General features: G+C 41.9%; 1 protein-coding gene across 4 annotated transcripts in view; it reads right to left on the minus strand.

The window, feature by feature from the left end:
* The window catches only part of Nr2c2 (nuclear receptor subfamily 2 group C member 2), a 72,124-nt gene extending 53,784 nt beyond the window's left edge, over positions 1-18,340 (minus strand). Inside the window, exons 1-2 of one of the 4 annotated variants that reach the window (XM_085686742.2) lie at positions 18,204-18,310; positions 4,203-4,286 (exon numbers count right to left, since the gene is read on the minus strand). The gene's annotated coding sequence lies outside the window, so the exon portion shown is untranslated. Of the gene's footprint in view, positions 1-4,202; positions 4,287-17,131; positions 17,490-18,203 lie in introns of those variants that run through there. The other 3 variants (XM_048438391.3, XM_085686741.2, XM_048438392.3) reach the window with 3 other exon arrangements.
* Between the last annotated feature and the right edge of the window lie 369 nt (positions 18,341-18,709).

The raw sequence follows: 18,709 nt of genomic DNA on the forward strand, positions 1-18,709 counted from the left end.
ATAAGCTTGTCAAAGAATAAGTTCATTATAAAAGAGACACATTATACAAAAAGGAATGGAAAGGGTATAACTAGCGATGGCTTCAAATATTAAAATATACAGTAAAATCATTCTCAACAATTATGTGCTGATAAATCTTAAAACTTAAGTAGAATAAACAAATTACTTTTTTAAAGGGTAGTTAAAAAGATCTTTCCAAACTTCAAGAGTTTTACAGGCAAATTCTATGAGCATTTTAGGAGTGCCAATTCCAATTTCATATAAACTATCAAAGGATAGAAACCGAAGGACCATTCTCTCATTTCATTATGAGGCTAGCAATACTAATACCAAACTTAAGAAAAACTCAAAGTTAATCTAATTTACCAACACATGCAAATAAAAAATGTAAGTACAAAGATCAAGTCAAGTTTAGTTTACTGTGGAATACAAGATTTGAACAGCAAAGTCAGTCAAATGTCATTCAATAGGGAAAAGGGCAATTTTTCAGAAAGTTGGGTTAAGAACAATACATACAAAAAGAATGCTGCCTAAACATAAGGCAAAGAAAACCAGCCTACAAACTACAATCCCAGAGAACTTAGACAACAATGAGGACACTGAGAGACTTACATACATCTAATCTACATGGGAAGTAGAAAGTAGAAAAAGACAAGATATCTTGAGTAAATTGGGAGCATGGGGACCTTAGGGGAGGGTTGAAGGGAGTGGGGGTGGGAGAGTCAGGGAGGGGAGCAGAGAAAAATGTAGAGTTCACTAAATATCAATTAAAAGAAGAAGAAAAAAGAAAACAAAAAAGAATGCTGCCAAGTTTATGCCTTAAAATCATAGAAAATCCTTCATGACATTGGATTTTGCAATAAATCCTTGGATATGATACCAAAATCAAGGAATCAAATGGAAAAAATTAGAATTCATCAAAAATAAACTTTTGGTGAAAATAGGTAAAGAAAGAAAGAAGAATGGAAAAGGTGGGTTGATGGGTACTAAATTAATGAACAAAGTTTAACAGAGCATTACTCAGGTGGTTCACAACCACTTGTAGCTCCAGCTCCAGAGCCTCTGGGGGCACATGAACTCACACAGGCACACACCCATACACAAAAATAAATAAATTTTTAAAGGACACTACTGAGAGAATAAAAAAGCAAGCCACAGAAAAGGAATCATATTTGCAAAGTAAATATACAGTAAGTTTAATAATCAAAAAAAGCTAATGAACAAAGAGACTGAATAGGTATTTATTTATCCAAAGACAACATATATATGATCAATAAGCACATGAAGTGCTGCTGGATGTCACTAATTGTTAGGGAAACACAAATGAAAATCACAGTGAGATACCACATCATTATTTATTAGAATGGCATTTGTCAAAACACAAAACAAGAGCTACCGAGGACATGAAAGTAATACTTGTACGCTCCAGTTGGAAATTAAAAAGGTGTGTCAGCATGGAAAACAGTAAAGGTAGTCTCTAAAATCTGAAGTACAGAATCATCACATAGTCCAGTAATTTCACTCTTAGAATCTATCCACCAGAACTGGTAGCAGGCTACATTCCAGTAGTAAAGAGGTAAAAGAGAAAGTAACCCAAATCAGTGAATGAACAAACAAAACATGGTATAAAGCTTCAAACCCATTATTATTCGACCCTAAAAAGGAAAGAAGTCATGACATGTGACAACATAGAGCAATCTTATGAGCATTATGCTCACTCAAATATGTCGGACACAAAATGATAATCCCATAATTCTATTAATATGAGCTATCTAGAGTAATTAAATTCACAGAAACAGAACAGTGGTTATTAGGAACCTAAGCGGCGAATGGGGTCGGGGGGGGGGGGGGGGGGGGGGGGGGGGGAGTTTAAGTATTTAACAGGAACAGAGTTTCTACTTGGGATAGATAATGACAAAGTTCTAGAAATGGGTAGTGTATATATACCAAGTAAATATACTTAGTGTCACTGAGCTGGGCTTCTGCTTTGCAACTTAGTATCTATTTTACAGCAATAAAAATGGTTACAATGAGACTCTTAAGATCTGTACATTTTATCTCAAAGAAAAAAGTTCTTAAAGAAAAAGATATTGTCTACACTTAATTAAGTTAAGAACAGGATGAAGACATTTTTATAAGCAGAAGGTAAATAAAGATAGCAAATTTAGGGGTAAGGACAGGGTGAGGTAGGCCTGGTTCATGAGCTTACTATGTTTGTGCTGCAAGTCTATAGTAATGTTGGCCTAAATTCATGATATATATGTACTTCTTTGGAAATAACATGAGAACTTATATGTCTAGAACCTAAGAAGGCAGAGAAATCAAATTTATTCATAAAAGCTGGACAATCCAAGACTTAGATATCTGACATTGGTGGAATGACTGCTTTCTTCCCTTTTAGGATATGTCCTTACCAGTACTGACTGCTGTTTCAGAGCTGGGAGAGATGTATTTTAAAATATTCCCTTACTCAGAAACAGTAAGTTTTCTGCAATGAAAATAAAAGCCCTGATGATAAAAGAGCAATGAAGGTTGTTAAGATTTAGACTTTCTCCACAGATCAAAGAGTGACTATGAGGCTAGGAGTGGTACCTAGGAGTAAACTTTAGCTAGCATATATGTACAGATCCATGAATATAGCCATGGAATTGATACTAATGTAAATTTTTTCCCCTAAAGAATTCATGATGGCCTTTTTGGGCAATGTACATACATATCAAATCAGCCTCAATAGAAAATCCTTATTAAATGTAAAATGATCCTGAATACTTGAAAAACCAACAATTATTATCAAAGTAATTATTCCTATCACAAATTAAAGTAACAAATATAAACATTTAAGCCTCAATATTTTCATAGTTCTGCTATTTCTTTTAAAATATATTTCTATTGGCTGGAGAAATGGCTTAGCAGTTAAGAGAGCACTGGCTGCTCTTCCAGAGGACCTGGGTTCAATCCCCAGCATCCACATGGCAGCTCACAACTATCTGTAATTCCTGTTCCAGGGGATCTGACACCCTCACATGCAGATATACATGCAGGCAAAACACCAATGCACATAAAATACAAATAATTCATATATATATTTCTAGAGGCCAGAGAAATAGCTCAGTGGTTAAAAGCACTGGCTGCTCTTCCAGTGAACTGGAGTTCAACTCTTAACACCCACATGGTAGCTCACAACCATCTTTACTTTAGTTCCCGGGGATCCAATGCCCTCTTCTGACCTCTGCACACATGGTGCACAGACATACATTCAAGCAAAACACACATAGATTCATTCAAATGTCTTTTCTTTGAATGTCCATTCTTTGGTACATTTGTCTTTGCTTCAGAAATGTAATCCAAAAATGCAAATCTTTGTTTTTTCAAAGGGTACATGGTTGGTTGTAATATAAAACAGGGAGGTTTAGAAAAGTACAAAGACCTAGGTCAGAGTCTCCTTCTGCTACAATAAGCTCTTGGTCAATAATATGTTTTTGAGGCTTGGTTTCTCATCTATAAAACGTAAATAGTAACAGTACCAACTTCAAAAGGTTATCGTCAGAGTTAACCTTGCATAGATCCTGGTTTACTGAATATTCAAGTATGCTATAAGTGACAATAGAGCAATGACACTTTTCAAGGACTGACCTTGACTACACCTTCTACACCTCGCTTTGCACACAGATACCAAGGTGTATCATGCCTCAACTTTTTGTCTAAGTTTCACCTCATGTTAACCTGCCTAGAATCTGCCACAAAATTCCTCACTCCACTTACCTAAGTCCGATAAATGTTGGTCATTGAAGAGCCATCTAGTGTTATACTTACTGGTACTCCTTATCTGGGTCTGGTGAGTACCCTCATATTTCAGTACTGCAGACAGTAGCAATTGGTTAAATAACCTGGTCTACCATTGCACAGTAACAAGTATATAAGAAACTAAGACACAATAGTGCATAATAAGAACCAGATTCTGTTGACTTGGGGCTGAGGTAAATTTTCAAGTTGCCTTATTGTACATAGCCACCCTGCCCATGCAGAAAAATCTTATCAACATCTGCTCTTGCCATTTTATTTTTATTTAGTGTCAGCATCCTTCTTTGGATATGAATTATATGCTGACTTCCTCGGTACTATTTTGAAAACCACAGAGCACACTGATTTCTACCCTTTCAAAAGCAAGGGTGCCAGCTATTGTGCTAGCCCCTGTCACTCACCTCAGCCACCTGCTGGGTCCCCACTCTGTGCTGAACCAGCCCCTCCATATTTGTAGCCATGGTGAAGCAAGATCATTAGAGAACCTGTTTGGAAAGATGCAGCAACTTCTATCAGGTGTGGAAAACCAGGCTACTTGAAACTTATCACTCATCAAAATTCATCTTTGATACTGTCTTACAAGGACTATGCCTTTTGCAGGAGACAAAGCCAATAGGGTAAGCATATCCAGATATGCCATAAAATCAGTGTACCAAAATTTGTAAAAAACATTTCAATTAGGAAATTTCTCTTGGCAGATATAAATATGGAGGAATGAGGGACTTTACCTATCAGATCTTCTTGGTTTTGATTGCTGGGTTTACCTCTCAGAGGTGGGAACTACATGTATCTTTTTGGATAGCTCTTGGTCACAGCACACTGAGTAAAAAGGTGGCTATTTGAGAAAAGTCTGAGGTCAACTTTAGATAGAGTACTAGCTTGTTAGAGTGTTATCAACTAAACCTTTACTACTAGTGGCAATAGGAGAAGCAAAACCATGCCCAGCTTACACACTTCATTTACAGACTGAAAGACAAATGATAATCACCAAAGAGAGACAAAGACTATGTTAACAAGAACAAAGTGCCCATCAGTTTATTAATATATATTTGAGACAGGTTCTCACTGTGTAATTCTGGCTGGCCTTGAACTCCACACCTGCCTCTGCCTCCCTAGTGCTGGGATTAAAAAAGTATACAACCACACCTGGCTACATATATATATAAGTTATTATACATAATTAAGTTCCTAATATTACACTAATAGAAAAAGTATATTTGATGCCATCATTTACAAAATTTGAAGAAGATCATCTAAAGATCAAAAAGTCTGCTAGCCTCCTAAATCAAAGTCACTAAACACAGTCACTGCTGATCAAATAGAATCTTCATCTGTTCTGGTCACAAACTAAATACAATTTTCAATAAATTCAAAACCACAGAGAAGCCAGGTTTATTTGGAACAATTCATGATCATCTAGGCAGGTCCCAGGTTGAACATGAAAACAAGCTCTAGCTGAATTATGTTAAAGATTTGCACATAAAAACCATTAAGTGTTACTGCACAATATATCTGCTTTTAATAATACACAGATGTACACCGAGCTCATTTGCTTGCTTGGACTATTATACAATGAATACAGTTTCACAAAGTATCTTTCTATAGCATTCCTACCTATAAGGCACAGATCTCCAAGCTTCTTGACCGTGGTTATTCTCTGTATTTTTCTACCCACTATTAGGTAACCACTTCTATTATTGTAATTCCCATTCAGATTGTTTTATTGCCTAAACGATAAGTAGTGAATGAAGTGTGAAACTGTGGCTGACAACATAAAAGACCAAAACCTGTAAGCACAGGTCCTGCATCAACAGGAACATAATGTCAGGTCACAGATAATCAGTGATTCACACCTCACATAAGGCCAGGTATGAACTGTGTGGTAGCACTTTAGTCCTTCCCTTCTTTTTACTCTGTTTTCTTTCAGGGTATGTGGGATCAAATCTAGAGCCCATCACACATGATAAGCATATGTTCTACCAGTAAGCTACATTACCAGCCTGTTTATTTTTTTAATAAGTAGGTAAAACTTTTGTTTCTAGAGGGAAAAAAACAAGATGCAACAAGGAACATTTTGGTTTTTGTGTTGTTTTAGGTCTCACTATGATTTGGTTCTAACTTTGAGAAACATCTACATGTGCGAAGTTTAGATTTGCACTATTCAACAAAGAAAATAACTCAGAGTACATTATAGTCAGTAGGTTAACATATAGCAAGGACTAAAATCCAGACAGAGAGCCACTCATTTTATAACTCTGAAACATTATCAGTGTTTCTGCTGCTAACTGTACTTTGATTAAAAAAATAAGTGACTCTGAATATGAAAGATATTGTTAGAGATTTATTACTGAATATTATAGAAACATCAGAATATTCTTTAAAAGGCCCATCTTTCCATGGGGGTTTCCTACAGACAATTGTCTGAATTTCATGCTTAGCAACTCAGAAACTTACTGTAATGGTTCACTTTATGGCTTCTTTTTGCTTTTGATTTATATTGTTGAGGACCAAATTTACAGCCTTAAACATGCTATCACCAAACTGCACCCCTAGCTTTAATCACTTTAAATCTGTTGGGTCAAACAACTTTAGAGTTACGAGTCTCAAAATAATTCTAATAACCAGTATCTGTAAATATTAAGTCAGAAAAGAGTATACCTGCAGGCTTTACAAAGCTAATCATTCTGGATACTATTTGATTGTGTAAATGTATTCATTTGTAAACATCTCCATTTTCTGTTTACTTTCTTTAACATGTCTTGATGAACTGAGGTATGATACTAATGCTGAATGGGTCAATATTTGAGCAGTTTATATTAATTTTTTCACTTATTAGCATACAATGAGGGGAGCATGTGTATGTGACGATGCACATGTAGAGGTTAGAGAACAACTTGCAGTTGATCCTTTCTGCCTTTACAAGGGTTCTAAAGACTGAACTCAGATCACCAAGCCTGCAAGCACCATCCTGCCAACCCTGGCAGCCTACATGTTTATGTTTTAAGGACATTCTATCCCACCCTAGGGTTATAAATACCATATTAAGTATTTTTATTATAAATGCTAAAGAGTGCTATTACATTTTTAAATAAATTTTATTTTTTAAATATATAATGTATTTTTATTTTATGTTCATTGGTGTTTTGCATGTGTGTATGTCTGTGTAACAGTGTCAGAAGCCCTGGAACTGGGAGTTACAGACAGGTGTGAGCTGCCATGTGAGTGCTGGGAACTGAACCCGGGTCCTCTGGACGAGCAGACAATGTTCTTAACCACTGAGTCATTTCTGCAGCTCTCAAAAGTAATATTAACAGCAATTGTTTTGTTGTTGTTTGTTTTGTTTGGTTGGTTTGGTTTTTCAAGACAGGGTTTCTCTGTGTATTGTTGGCTATCCTGGAACTCACTTTGTAGACCAGGCTGGCCACATGCTGGGATTAAAAGGCATGTACCACCATGCCCGGCTGTCACTTACATTTTTAACCTCTTGATCCATCTTCCCATTGGTTGAGTTTGATGAGTGAGACACAGACATCTTAATTTGCCAGCACCATGCAAGAACAATGTGTTCTTTTCATTACTGAACTGTAACACCAAGCCTGCTGTAACTCAAGTTTCCTTCTGAGTGTGGATATAATGCCAGGCTCTCTATTCCACTACTAGTGCTATTTTTCTATTTATTTCCACCATTATTTCACTGTCACACCTTTACAGATCTTGTCCACTTCCTGAGGCATCTCTTGAATTCCCATAATTCTTGATCTCAATGTTGGTTTTCTACCTCCCAAGCAGCTTCAGTCATCAACTGCTAAATAAAAATGAAAGAGGAGGAATGTATGCCTCCTGAAAAGACAAGGAGAGATGGTGAGAGTAAGAGCAGAGAAACTGCAGACAACCACAATTCCAACTGAAGACTTATATCCAACTATAACAGACCGAGAGAGTGGGGTGTCAAAACTGGTTCTGATTTAACCATGTTAGAAAATATGTTGTCATAAACCAAAACAAATGGAAACTTCTTTTTGTAGGACAACACAATGCAAAAACAAAGCAAAATAAAATCTCAAGTGATGTCAGGAAGCAGGGCTGTGGGGGTGCCTTTAACTCAGTGCTCCTGAAATAAAGATAATGTGGACAAGATTCTCTCTTGTATGTGGTTGTATGATACAACCACAGGACAGCCCACAGATACAAAAGTCATACAGCAAGAGGAAGGTCAGAGCCTTGAGCAAAATATGGAGCACAAGTTTTCAATTAGAGGACATCTCCTTTCCAAATATGACAAGCTTCAAAGAATAGTGGTAGTTTGAAAAATTGTAGTCACTAACTTCATAACTGAAATTCAGAAACAACAGAACACCAAAACTAAAATCTATTATTACAAAGACAGGCTTTTAAGACCTGGGAGACCTCGAGGTGTGGTTCAGCAATAGAGAGCCTGCTTAGCGCGTGCAAGGCCTTGGGTTTGATCCCTATCACCAAAAAGAGAAACAGCTTTTAAGGAAAGCCTTCTTGGCTTGTGGAGGTAAGCTTAGCAAGACCAATAGTAACCAACAGCTGTTGTTGTATTAATACGCACTGTGGACAGAACACAGCTAGTTCTGGTGATAGAGAAACATAAAGATTGCTAGCTAAGACTGTACCCAGAGCTATACTGATAGAAGAAAACCCAACTAATTGCCAGAAAAGTTATAAAGACACAGCACTGAAAGTAAAATCATGTTTAAAATTCCAACTAGTCCCACCAACCCTTATTAAGTAATTGCTATGACCAGACAATGAGCTGAAGGTTGAGAATTAACAAAATAAGGGAGTCCTTGTCCTTGATGAATCTGATACAATTTAAACGCTATGGTTAGTGTCCCAAGAAAGTAACTCCTTCTGCTGAGGAACTAATATGAAGATCTTAAAAGACGGATAACTGAGAGGCCTCAGTGAGTAAAAGCGGCCTTGCCCTCAAGCCTGACAACCTGAGTTAGATTCCCAGGATCTGCATGGTAAAAGGAAAGAACTCCCTCAAGTTGTCCTCTATGTGCATGCTCTCCTTCTGGGCACAAATACAATAAAGATATCTTTAAGCTAGGATTTGAAAAGTAAAAATTTATCAAAGAAAGGGAGAGTGGAGAATATTCTAAGCAGACAGTTTTGTTCTTAACAAACTAGGTCTGACATAGAATAGGGTATTTGAGGGACAGCAAACAATATGCCAAAAACTATGTGAGAGGTCAGAGGCTGACACTGTGGAGGCTGGGGGAACCATCAATAGTTTTAACATGATCATATCTGATCCTCAACAAAAGAAATTCTTTTATGATAGCAGGGTAGAGGTGACATAAAAAGGAGTATTACAGACAGGGGCCAGTGAGGAATCCACGACAGTACGAAATGAAGGTAGATCCTTAAATTTAATTTAAACTAATGAGTTTATCCAGGACAGCACATGATTGACAGCAGGGCATAAGTAAAAACTGGTGCAGACCACAGGGTAACAGATTCACAAAAGACTGACAGTTGATGAAACCCTGTCTTCAGTTAAGCAGGCTTACTGATCCTAACAGTGAACCAGGCTCTTGATGGAGAATACCTGGTCTCTCTCAGTGGCCAGGAAGTGTAGCTATACCACTCAGAAACATAAAAACTGCCTTCACTAACAGGAATCTAGGATCCTATCTTTCCTTCCATGAACAAGTGATTTAGATCACTCATGCTTATGCACAGATTGCCTGATGCAGAACTTCACAAAAGTCAAAGTGCCTACTGTCCTGAGCAAGTCTCCCCTGGTTCTGAAGCTCAGACGCTAAGCTGACCTAATACTGACCACATCAGACTGTCAAGACTAGGTAAAATGTTTATATTGGACCTAGAACTCTCAGTATGTTGCAGCTACTATTTGTTTGAAGGTGCTACTTTTACCTTCTCAAAAAAAAAAAAAATCTGACGGCAGAAACTAAAGCTGTGAAGCATACCTTAAGATCTACCTGAGATTGAACTATAAGTACATTATACAAAAGTCAAGAGGCAACTGTAATTCACACTGTTAAACTGCAAGTTGGGCAAAATGAAAGGGCTGAATTAGGGTATAATCTCAAATAATTAAAAACAAATCAGGGGGGCTGGAGAGATGGCTCAGTGGTAAAGAGCATTATCTGCTCTTCCAAAGGTCCTGAGTTCAATTCCCGGCAACCACATGGTGGCTCACAACCATCTGTAATGAGGTCTGGTGCCCTCTTCTGGCCTGCAGACATAAACACAGACAGAATATTGTATACATAATAAATAAATAAATAAACAAAAAAAATATTTAAAAAAAAATAAAAACAAATCAGGGCCAGGCATAGTGTGCATGCCTTTGAACCCAGTACCCAGGAGGCAGAGGCAGGTGGATCTCTAAGTCTGAAGCTAGCTTGATCTACATACATAGTGGCTTCAAGATCAGCAAGCATAAGGTTGTAAGACCCTAACTAAAAAAATATCTAATGAACATCTGAAAGACACAAAGGGGGGTAGGGGGCTGAAGAGATGGCTCAACTGTTAAGAGCACTGGCTGTTCTTCCAGGTCTTGAGTTCAATTCCCAGCAACCACATGGTGACACACAACCATCCTTAATGAGATCTGGTGCCCTCTTCTGGACTGCAGGGATACATGCAGGCAGAACACTGCATAATTAATAAACAAACAAATATTTTAATAAGAAAGATACAAAGGGAAGGGAAGAAGGGCAGGTAGGCAGACTGGTTGAGATGGCACACATCTTTAATCCCAGCATTTAGGAGGTAGAGGCAGGCCATTGCCTATGAATTGACCATCCTGGTCTATATAGTGTATTCCAAGTCAGCCAAAGTTACATGGTAAGCCCTTGTTGAAATGGATTAAATAAAAATGCTGCAGGATCCCTGGCTGCTGTAGCAGCAGTCCCCGAGTGGGGGCAGACAGTGGGCCCCAGTCTCAGGCAGGGAGCTGCATGGTGGGTGAGTGGCCTCCATGGGGCAGCCAGTCCCACAAAGAGAGACAGACAGATGGGCACACCATGAGACCACACCGTAGGTCTCCAAAGGCAGCTGGTCCCAGGCAGTGGGCCTGAGACAGAGACATGGATAGGCACATCATGCAGAGTGAGGTTGGATATTTATTCAATGGGTTATGGAGCGGGGAGGGAGAAGGAAAGAAGAGCAGAGAGAGGGAGGGAGGGAGGGGACAAGTGGGGAGAGGCCTGCCTCTGAGAGAGAGAGAGAGAGAGAGAGAGAGAGAGAGAGAGAGAGAGAGAAGGGCAGAAGTGGGGAGAGGTAGAAGCTGCCTCTTCGAGAGGGAGATGGAAAAGGGGAAGAGACAAGACTCAGGCTGCAAGCAGGAAGGAAGATCTGCCTGCCTCAGCGGATGGGGGAGGGAGTGGGCATGGCTTGTCTCTTAAAGAGACAGAACAGATCATTACACCTGTCTCACAAAAAAAAAAACCACAAACATCAAAAAAAAAAAAGAAAAAAGGAAAGAGGAAAAGGAAAGATACTACAGGCTAGAATTTCTTAGTATAGTTTAATTATGTTCTGTTAGAAACCTATTTATGTTCATAACAAAATAAAAATCTGGGAAACCACAAACTACATCAGAACAGGATTTGAAATTAAGACATGAAAAATCCAAGTTCTGTATAATACAACTGTTCTTCAATAGAAAACATGTTGCTTCGGTGCTTTTTAAGCCAAGTTTAGATCAATACCCAGACATCAAAATCGTGATGATTTTTAAGACTCAAAATCACTTTTAAGTCTCTGGGTCATGTTATTTCCTGCCCACCACGGCCATACAAAGGAAACTAGTTTCTTCCAGTAAGTAAAAGGAGAAATGATATTCATGTGAGGGGATGGGGTAGAACAAAGAAGGGAGAGCAGGCAAAACAAAGAGCTCTCACAGCCCTGTTGTTCCTATGCTACTGGGGCATTGCTAAAGGTTTCTGTGTGAAGATTGCTCCTAAATTTGCACACTGTGGGTTGGTTTCCTCATCCTACCAAAGACCCCAGTGTAATAATGGCGATACCAATTGTTTCTGTTATGTATGTTGGGGTAGACAACTGGAATAGCAGAATAAACTTCTGGGCAAGTATAACATATTTTGTGTCAAACTATGCATGCTTTGATCTTCAGCACATATACGCTCCAACAAGGAAGGCAGGAGAACAAACTCACAAGTAAACTTAAAGTGATCCAGATGCTAATGAAGTGCTAGGCTTCCATCTCATCTCTCTCTGACTCACACTACTGCCTCTAGATCACAATACTCTTCAAAATAACTTCCCAAGAAAAACAAAAAGTCAAGAAAGAAAACCAGAAATAGTAACCAATCTCTTTCATTCACAGGCTAGAACATTTAATAACGAATATAAACAACTACTAATTCCTACATGTGACACACTTCATTACTGCCATCAGGAATTTATGACCTAGCTCTACCACAATTTCTTAGGAATCCAAAAATACTTTTACTATTTTAGCTACACAGAATCTATACTAAGCAGAAACTGTGAAGATAAAAAATAAAACAGGGTTTTATTTTAACACTTTTAAATAAAAAATTTTACTGAACTACAACATACAAATACAGAAGTGTTCAAGCTGTAAACACTGTGATGACACTCTACTAACAGAACACATGATCACACCAGAAAACAAAAGTAACAGCAGCCTGAAGTCTCTGATGCACCTCCCATTGTCACTAACTTTTCCTTTGTTCTCCTCACATCTATTATCAAGAAGATTTTTGCTTGCTATTGAACTATATGTAATATACTTTAGGTCTGACTCCTCATGTTCATCACTGTTTTGTGAAAACCATGAGCAGTCAGTCCATTTTCATTACTGCCTAGGAATCTAACATATGACTATACCACAAGCCACTCATTTACAGCTTTTGAGTTTTCAGCTTGTTTGTAGTCTGGAGTTCTTATGACCAGTGTTTACTCATGCCTTGTGGTAACTGAGATCTTGTCCTGGCTTGTCTCTAACTCAATTATCTTCCTGTCTCTGCTGGAATCAATGCCCATCAGACCTTACTTTTTATTTGTGGTGTTAAGAGACAGAACTTAGGTCTTCATACGTGGTAGGTGTGGGGGCCAGCCATGATAAGCTAAGTATGGACAGGTCACCCAAAGGAAATTCTTTATTTCCAACCATTATTACCTGCCAGAGTAGAACTGGTCCTCAATAAATTTAATAAGAGGCCTGAGTCTCAGTAGTTTACCCTGAAGTAATACCTAGTAGCAGGAAACAACCACAAGCTAAGATAACGCGACCCCCATTCAAGAGCAGATCATTCAAAGGAAATGCCTGGCATTCCAAGCTCTGTAGATAGAGACACCTGTCAGCACACATTCACCAGGACACCCTAGACAAATGTCCTGAACCTCGGAGACCCCTCACCCCCACCTTTACTACTATAAAACCCAATTCTAATTGAGCTCGGGGCTCTCTGGTTATTCCAATACATTGGACATGCGGAGAGACCGAGTTTGCAGACTTGATTAAAATAAAGGCTCTTTGCTTTTACGTAAAGGACTTGTTTCCTTGTTGGCCTTGAGGGGACTTGGGCATAAGTACAAATTTTACCACTGACATTCACTCCCAAGCCCTTTTATTTATTTTCATTTACTTCTGGCCTTCAGGCGTATGTGCATGCAGGACGCTGTACATGTAAATCTTTAAAAAAAAAAATCCTATACTGTCAGGAGGTGGTGGCACATGCCTTTAATCCCACCACTTGGGAGGCAGAGGCAGGAAGGGCTCTGAGTTTGAGGCCAGCCTGGTCTGCTGAGCGAGTTCCAGGACTCGTTCCATAGCTACTGAGAAACCCTGTCTCAGAAAAAAAAAAAAAATTCTTATCAGGTGTAACAGGAATATGAATTTCAGATGATGATCACACACAGAAGAAAACAGTCAGCCGGTAAGTGGGATATAATGGCACACCCCTTTGATCACAGCACTGGAGAGGCAGAGGCAAGTAGATCTGAGAGTTTCAGACCAGCCCAGAGTCTCTAAATAAATAACCCTGTCTCTAAATAAATAAATACATAAATAGGAAACCAGCGATAAAGCAAGACACTAAAATGGAAGGAATTTATATCAGATATGAGGCTGGTTTCAATGAGCTTCAACACCAATTCCCACTCTGTTTTTCAAAACAGGGTTGCAGGCCTGGAACTCAATTATATGGCCCAGACCGGCTCCAGTCCCCTCATTCACTTCTCACTCCTTCACAGATGGTCCCTGCTGGTATTTACTGAAACCACATTGGTCTTCACTCTGATGCTTAAAACAACCTTTGGAGCAAATGGCACATAGGAGAACTCCAAGACAAATACCCAAAAATAATTCTCATATGTGGAACAACTGAAACAAGACATAGGCCAGCTCCTCACCACAGGCTCACCTTTCTTGTCTGCCTTCACTGGGGCAACTCCTCACCCAGCTCTCTCCCATCTTAGTGCTGGCTCCCTTTCTCCCAGTCTACAAATAGATAAACCTCAAAAAGGCTACTTATCAAGTTTCTGGATGTCACTGCCCAAACTCCTTCTATCACATCCGGTCACTTGGCTCCTTGAAGACAACATTAAAAATTTCCCCACACAAGACCTGCCTATAGTCCCAGAAGCTCAGGAGGATCACTAAGGGCCAAGGTATAAAGGTCAGATAAGCAATAATCTCAAACCAACAGAACTAAACAAAACAAACAAACAAACAAAAAAAACTCAAAATTCCTAGAATTACTCTTCTACGTGAAGAAACTATAGACATAGACCCTACTAAAACTTCAATACAGAGTTCTCATTATGTAGACCTAGCTGGCCTGGAACTATGTAGAGCAGGCTAGCCTAGAATTCAGAGATACACCTGCCTCTGCCTTTTATGTATGGAGTCCTGCACCGCCAGCACACCTGGTGGGGTCTCTTCTTTAAGGTATGAATGACTACAGGCTGACAAAGAGTTGGAGACCAAGTAAATAGGGGAAAACAGCAGCTGCATATTAGGTAGCTGTGTCTCCTATTAAAATGTCCCTTAGTGGTTAAACTTCAAATGGGCTGTTCTTGCTATATCAGAAACTAAGACCTTTTTCACACGTGTCCATGAAGCAAGGGTCTGCATCCTCAAAGTATCTGATATTACAGTACCAATCGCATTGTCATTTTGACATCTCCAGCTTTTGGAAACAGAAAGTCCAAAAGGAAAAGTCACCATGCTTTGGGAGGGGAAAAAGAGGTCACCTTACTCCATGAATATTCTATCACCTCATAAATATTCAGGAAAAGTTTAAAATTCACAATATAGAATGAACTGGGCTGCAAGTCACTTTGGGACAGCCTACTACAGTAATCTCTTTTTCTGGTAGTGTTTGCTTAGTTTAACTTAAGTGGTTTCTTGAAACATCCAAAAGAATTAAAACTGTGACTGCTAATATTACTTAAAAAGACACTGTTGTTTTATTTCAAATATTTGTACTTTTTTTTTTTTTTTGGACACAGGCTGCTCTTATGTAGCCCAGGCTGACCTCAAACTTTCTGTGTAGTCAAGGATGCCACTGAACTTCTGATTCTGCCTCCACCTCCCCAATGCTGGGGTTACAGATATGCATCACTACAACAGGTTTATGCAGTGTTAGGAATGGAATTTGAGGCTCCTCGCATGCTAGCTAGCCCTTCCTATTATATTAAATACAAATATTTTAGTTATCAAATTTTCCAATGGAAGCCTGACATAGTTTGTAAAATTTGCTTTTCACTTTGGTAAACAATTAAAATGAGGTTTCCAATAACTTCATGTCAATCAATTTTATCTCTGGTAAAAATAAAAATGTAAAAAGAATGTCTGCTGAAGTCCAATTCAAATTCCCTGCAAGGTATATCAGACATTTTATTGTTGTTTGTGCTAACCCAGCTGCCAAATAACCATTCCTAAAAAGGCACCAATTAAACATGCAGCACTTAGCTATCAGCAGTATCATCAATTAACAATTTACTCGCCAGAAAGTGTCAGGCATTCTGTTAAGTACTAGATGCATAATGATTTCCAAAATAACCCTGTCTGCCTAAAGCTAATACTGTACTTGTGAAGCTAGACATTAATCAAGCAATCACATAAGGGAGTAATTGCAAAGTGAGATAAAAAGCTATAAAGGAAAAGAACACAATATAAAGAATCTGTCCTAGAATGGCATTGGAAACCAAGAAGAATGTCCCCAGAAAGGCATGCTCTGGCGTAGATCTGCATGACTAGGGCTGGAGGAGGAATATGAGGGGCAGGCATTTGATATCAGAGTGAAAGGCCTGGAGAAGATAGATGAAAGCCACTTTGTCAAGAAGATAGTGGGCCAGTGTGTCAAGAGCACAGAGAATTACGCAGCCCCGGGATAAGAAAAACAAGCCTCAGTAGGGCTTCTACCACTAATGTAACTTGTAAATTATAAAGCACGCCATATTTTTGTTATTATTACTGGGTCCAAAGTTTTCTAAATAAACTTTTGTATTGAGTACTAAACAACTATCGGAAAAAAGGAGTCAAATCCCAGTGCTCCAATCCAGTGCCTATGCTCCTTCCTACACATGCCAATGTCCTGAACGGATAACTACTGTTTCATAATGTTTTACATTCAGTACACACTATACACCAGGCACTATAAACTATTTACATAAACTCATTTAGCCCTCAATTCTGGAGGGAGGGTTCTATTGTACAGATGAGAATACTGAGGCTCAAACAGTTAAGTAACTTGCCCCAAATCATACTGCTTAGTAAACTGAGCTATTAATCACTATGGTTGACGTCTACTTTGTTGCATCCAGAGTTGGAAAGAAAAGAATTCATGCGTTATTTGGGGATTCATGGCTCAGTCATCTTCGTACTCTGGCCTAGCGCTAGAGCATTAGTGGAGTTCAGCAGATAGCTGACAGCTTCAAAGGGGCACAAAAAGTCGAGAAAGGCTTTAAATCTGGAAGTAAAGTAGTTTTTCTGAGGCTCTCCCTCCAAGCCAGGCGTTCACGTCCAAAGCCTTCCTTTCCTATGTTCAAACCCGCACTCTGGAACCCTGCTCTTTTCCTGAACTCGATTCTCAGAGAAGCCCGCCTTCCCGGTCCTCCAGGCTAATCTAATGCCCTCTCGACTCCTTCAGCACATTACCCAGTTTCTTTCGTGGAACTGACTACCCTCGGAGCCTTTGCAACCTCCCCTCCCCCGCCAGCACCCAACCCTCTGGGAGCGAATGGCTCCGTGACCAGCTGAAAATCCGGATGGATCCCCGGCGCCAAAAACTAAGTACGTCTGTGTTGAATGAACGAAGGGGAAGAGAATCACCTCAAGTTTTCCACTCCAGTCGGTTCCATATCGTTATTTTTCCACAACACCATTTTAGAGCTAGGGATGTAACTCAATGGTAGAGCCGGCCTCAACACCACAATAAAAAGGAAAAACAGCTAACACCACCATTTGCAAATGACTCTGCGGCTCGAAGAGGAGCCTGGACTCCATTTTCTGAGAATAGGCCCTCAAACAATGCTGAGGAGAGAGGCGCGGCTTGGCAAAAACGCCTGGCGTCCCGATTTCACTGACTGAAACCGAGCCTGCGAGAGGGACTCCATACAGAAGCGGGAGGCAAGCGCGAACCCCAAAGAGCCTCCGCGTGCCGACGAGCTCTTCCCTCCGGGCCGCGCCATAGGTTCAAAAGGCGTCATCGGCTCCCCGGCCCGAGCCCCACCGCCTTCCCTAGCGAGGCTGGCCCGCCCGGCCTCACGCCCCTCACCGGCGGCCCCCGGGGACCTCCCTCTCCCGCCCGGACCAACCAGCACAGCCCCGGGGCGGCGCCGCGGGCCGCGACCCTCCCGTCGGGGGGCGATTGGCCAGCCCGGCCGTCACTCAGGAGGTCGCGCCCTGCCCACGCCTCCCTCCCTTCCACTCCACCCTCCCAGTCAGGAAAAAACGGCGGTTGGGCCAGGGTGGCAGCCAACGGCAGGCGGGGAGCGCCGGGGTGAGGAGCGGGGAAGCACAGGAAGAAGCCGGCGGGGCAGGCCATGCGCGCGCGCCGAGGGGAACCCGGCCGTTCGGCGCCGCGGGAACAAGATGGCGGCGCTGGCGGAGGGCCAGGCGTGAGGCGGGGCCGCGGACATTCCCCCCCTCCGCCCCCGCGGCGCGCGGCCGGCCCGGTCAGGGCAGCGGCTCGCAGGACTCGGCTGCGGGCGGGGAGGGGAGTGGAAGAGAGGGGAGGGGAGGGCGCGGCCCGGCCCACTATGCAAAGCGCCCGCCGCCGCCGCCGCCGCCGCTACCGCCCCGTGGCAAAGGTAAAAGGCCGCGTTCGGCCTCCGCGGCCTCCATGGCGGCGCAGGCCCGCCCTCCGCCGCGCCGCGGCCCTGCCCCGCGGGCTTGCTCTTACCTCAGGCTCTGGCGCCACAACAGTCTCGGAGCAGGTCCCGTGTCTGCGGCGGGCGCCCCCGGCACGGAGGGCGAGACGCGGAGCCGGACGGGCGCCGGAGGGCAGGAGCCTGGGGGGGCTCGGGCGGCCGGGACGCCGCGGCGGGCCGGTGCGGAGCGGGGCGGCGGGCCGGGCCCTGGCGCCGCCGGGGTCGCGGAGGGACCGCGCTTTGTTATTGTTTTTGTCAGTGAAAGGTCAGAGTTCGTGACCCCGGTGCCGCTGCCGCCGCCGCCCGCGCGCTGGGAGGAGGAGGGCGAATGTTCCTCTTCCTCTTCCCGGCGCCAGCCTCACCGCGGCGGCGGGGGGCGGGCGAGCACGCGATTGGCTGAGCGCGCGCGTGCACCGGAACGCCGCGGCTGCCGCCGGAGTTGAGGGCCGCGGGCCTGAGCCGGGCAGGTGCGGTGGCTCCCGCAGGCCCCGCTCGCCGACTGAAGAAACGGCCCGCGGCTGGCGCTGAGCCGGGAGGT

The sequence above is a fragment of the Myodes glareolus genome, chromosome 3 (genome assembly GCF_982192425.1).
Source record: "Myodes glareolus chromosome 3, mMyoGla1.1, whole genome shotgun sequence".
In the NCBI taxonomy this organism is placed as follows: Eukaryota; Metazoa; Chordata; class Mammalia; order Rodentia; family Cricetidae; genus Myodes; species Myodes glareolus.